The sequence below is a fragment of the Octopus bimaculoides genome, chromosome 2, assembly GCF_001194135.2.
Source record: "Octopus bimaculoides isolate UCB-OBI-ISO-001 chromosome 2, ASM119413v2, whole genome shotgun sequence".
Taxonomy (NCBI): Eukaryota; Metazoa; Mollusca; class Cephalopoda; order Octopoda; family Octopodidae; genus Octopus; species Octopus bimaculoides.
In genome coordinates this window covers 48402768-48406473 of record NC_068982.1, presented here as the reverse complement: position 1 = coordinate 48406473, position 3706 = coordinate 48402768, and the positions used below count along the sequence as shown (strand labels likewise).

At 32.2% G+C, this 3706-nt stretch overlaps 1 protein-coding gene across 2 annotated transcripts in view; it reads left to right on the top strand.

Moving 5' to 3' along the window:
• Nucleotides 1–3706, top strand: part of LOC106871625 (mucin-5AC) — a 591942-nt gene that overhangs the window by 404315 nt on the left and 183921 nt on the right. The window lies entirely within an intron of this gene.

Sequence of the window (3706 nt, the reverse complement as noted above, 5' to 3'; positions counted from 1 at the left end):
AACATCCAAAATAACATTATCATAGATAATGGATGAAAGGCTTATTCAATAGCAGTTAAAATATTTTTTATATCATTTTTCACCTTCAAAAGACAATTTCAAATCCTGTAATTTCATATCATGCAGTGCCAGCAATCAGTTTCTCAGAGCAAAGAATTGTGTTTAAACAACTTATATTTAATTGCATTTGAAATCAGTCTTTGTTGTTACACAATGAATTCAAAATATAGAATGAAATATTAGGAAATTATTTATATTTAATAGTATCCATTTTATTTACAGGATGGCAAGCTGGCAGAATCATTAGCCTGCTGGGCAAAATGCTTAGAAATCATGTCATTTGTCTTTACATTCTGAGTTCAAATTCAACTGAGGTCAACTTTGCCTTTCATCCTTTCGGGGTTAATAAAATAAGTACCAGTTGAGCCCTGGTGTCAATATGATTTACTTACCCTTCCCCCAAAATTGCTTGCCTTGTGTCAAAATTTGAAACCAAAGTTTATTTTATTTGATTATATTTATTAATTTTCCCTTCTCATCATCTTCCTAACAACCAATATTTTTGACATTTCTGTATTTGAGAAACCAGCAATTAACTATATCTTCATAGTAAGCCTCACACTTTGCATCATTTTCTGTGTTTGGGAGATGAAAGATAAATTTTGTCACTTTATAGTACTTCATAAACAGAATTTCTCTTTGTGTGTATTCACAATGTAAAGAACTGTCAATATACCAATTTCATTACTGTTATGTGTTTTCCTCTGTTATGATCCAGCATTTAGTATCAGAAAGGGCATCCAAAATCTGATGTAGTTTTACCATACATCATTTTGTGATGCACATGGCCACACCATCAGAGATATTTCCTGGAATCAATAACTGTTTTGAGTCTTTCAATATCAGACACCCTCACCAAAGTGATCCATCGATGGTTGACCAAGCCCTAACTTGTGTCTAGTTGGCACTTACCCTGATTGCACTTCTTCTCGGGCTCACACCTCTTGATTCATAGCCACCTTAAGACATCTTCTGCTGCCACCTTAAGACATCTTCTGCTGCCTCCTCAGCCAAACTGCTGGCGTTCTACCTATTGGCTCTGATAATGCCTTGTTAGCTTGAGGCTACTTTACCAAAAGATGCTCAATCATTCTGCTTGTGTCAGTTGTTTGCAATACCTGAGGTTATGGGAACTATGCATTAACACTGGCCCTACCTCCTTTATCTCACCAAGGTCAGTTCTTTTGCACATAAAACAATGACACTGCTTTTTGCTTTACTTTGTACCAATCTATATTGTCCAAGTACCTGGAACACATTTTTAAAAAGTATAGTCAGTTAAATCAAACTCTGTATATAAACTGACATTTATTTTATTAATGATGGAAGTATTAAACACAAATCCAAAACAAAATTAAAGAACTGTGATAGTCTTCTTTGAACCAGGTTTTAAAATAAAATAATTTAAAGTAGTCTTCTACTTATTATCTACTCCCAAATTACTGCTGTAAAACTGTTGTTCTTATCTTGCATAATTTTAGCTGGTACCATAAAATAGAAATATTGAAGTTTGAGCATGGTGGAGAAATGGAAAATTTTTAATTGTTTTAATAATATGTAAAGTTCTTTTGTTTGGTGAAGTTTGAAGAATATAATAACTTATTTCATTTTCAAATTTTACTAATTGAATCAAAGAGAGATAAAGTTGAAATTTAATATTCCCTTGGTCGACTAAATCTCTCTCTTGAAGCCTAACCAAAGTTTCTAATGGTTTATTTGTTTATTTTATTTAACTCATAAAATTCATGAGAAATTTTCCTTACCTTGTATAAAATGAATGGAAATCTTTAAGTTAGGAACCATGTAATTCAAACAGAATCCTTGGCAATCTGAAATGTAATAAATCACCTAATTCTAAAAGTGCCTCAAACTGTTTCATACAAAGCCATAAAACAATCTGTCTCTTGCATGTTATATTGTATTGGAATCAAATGACTGCTTATCTAATTAATATCAGATGAATTGACATTTAATGTGCTGAAATATATTCTCTTTATGCCTTTCACTTTCTGCACATGATTTTCTACCCCTACTCCTTCATTCTAGTGGTAAATCTCCAAGAGTCCATCATGATATCTCTCCGTAACACCCACCATAATCAGTATTCGAAGGTCACTTGTAATTTGCACAGGTCATTAGTCTCAAGTTAATCGTTGAGAAGATTATAGTTTAACCATAGAAGAAATCGGTTTTGTTCCACTAGTTGAGAGAAGAACCAACGTATCAAGTTACATAAACACACAAGCAGGCACATTACATGCTCCTCTGATACAGTTTAATGCATTCACATGTTGCATAATCTGTTACAGCTATAAACTTTACTTGATTATTACACATGCATTCACATTATGCATGCATACTGAATATGTATACATAAATATTGCACAAATGCTCATTTAATAACTATTTCAAATGCACATGCACCACTCACACATATGCACATATATAAGCAGAAAATCATTACAAACACATTTATACATTTATATCAACAACAGTATATAGTAAGTTACAAAAATAATAGGAAAAGTTATAATGAAAAATTACAATAGTTGTACCCCACTGCCTGTTGTAGAATACACACTTGTGAGATTTATAGCCTTGATGTATAGTCGATACCGACAATAGGTAAAAAGGTGGGTAATCCAGGAAATTGTCAAGATGTTGGACATCAAATTGTGGAGAGAGTGATGGGGTATCATGAAAGAATACATTACCATGGGAACTGAATTTTTTGTAAACCAATAAAACACTTCATGAACATATTGTACTGCTCCTGTCTCACAGCAATGGATTGTATGTCTCTGTGAATTTGTTTGTGTAAAATCAGGGAGGGCCATTCAGAGTAAGAGTTTTTGATAGGGTGGTGGAAGAATAAAGTCTTACACTGTTCACAAAATGCAATCTTTTGACCTTTCAGCCAATAGGCTGGCCCTTAATATCTTCACTATATTTAAATCCACAATCCTTGATATGTATACTCACAATCTTTAAAACCTATATACACTTGTAGCCACATTTCATAATATATAATATAAATAATATATAAATATATGCATATATCCATACATATATGTACATACCTACATCTATATGTATACATACATGCATATATGGGTACAGGACATCAAAAAAACGTTAAACACAATGAGAAACGAAAACAAAGACGAAAACAGAAGACAAACTTTTTTTGAACAACGAAAAAAACAAAACAGAGAAACGAGACATGCAACATAAGGAGTATACCCCTTCGTCAGTTGTCCCTGATCCATCTACTCCGCGTTTCGAAGGCAAGGACAATACAATCTATTTTTTCAATACAGGCTAGACTGTTTGATCTGGCTAAGTCAAAATGGTTTTTTGTATTCTTCCTTCCCACTTGGATTGTTTAAATGTAGTTGCAATAATATGTCCTTCTACTGAAATGAAATTTCAGTAAATTTTCTGTATCTTCGTGCAGCTGAAGATTGCTCTGCATTTTACATTTAATGTAATGCTCACATTGCTTAAATAAATGGAGTTGCATGAAACAATCATACTGCATTAACTTTGAATATCCTTGTTGCTTATTTTGATTTTATATATTATATATACATATATATATATTTATAAATACATATGTATGTATATATATGTATGCATATATATA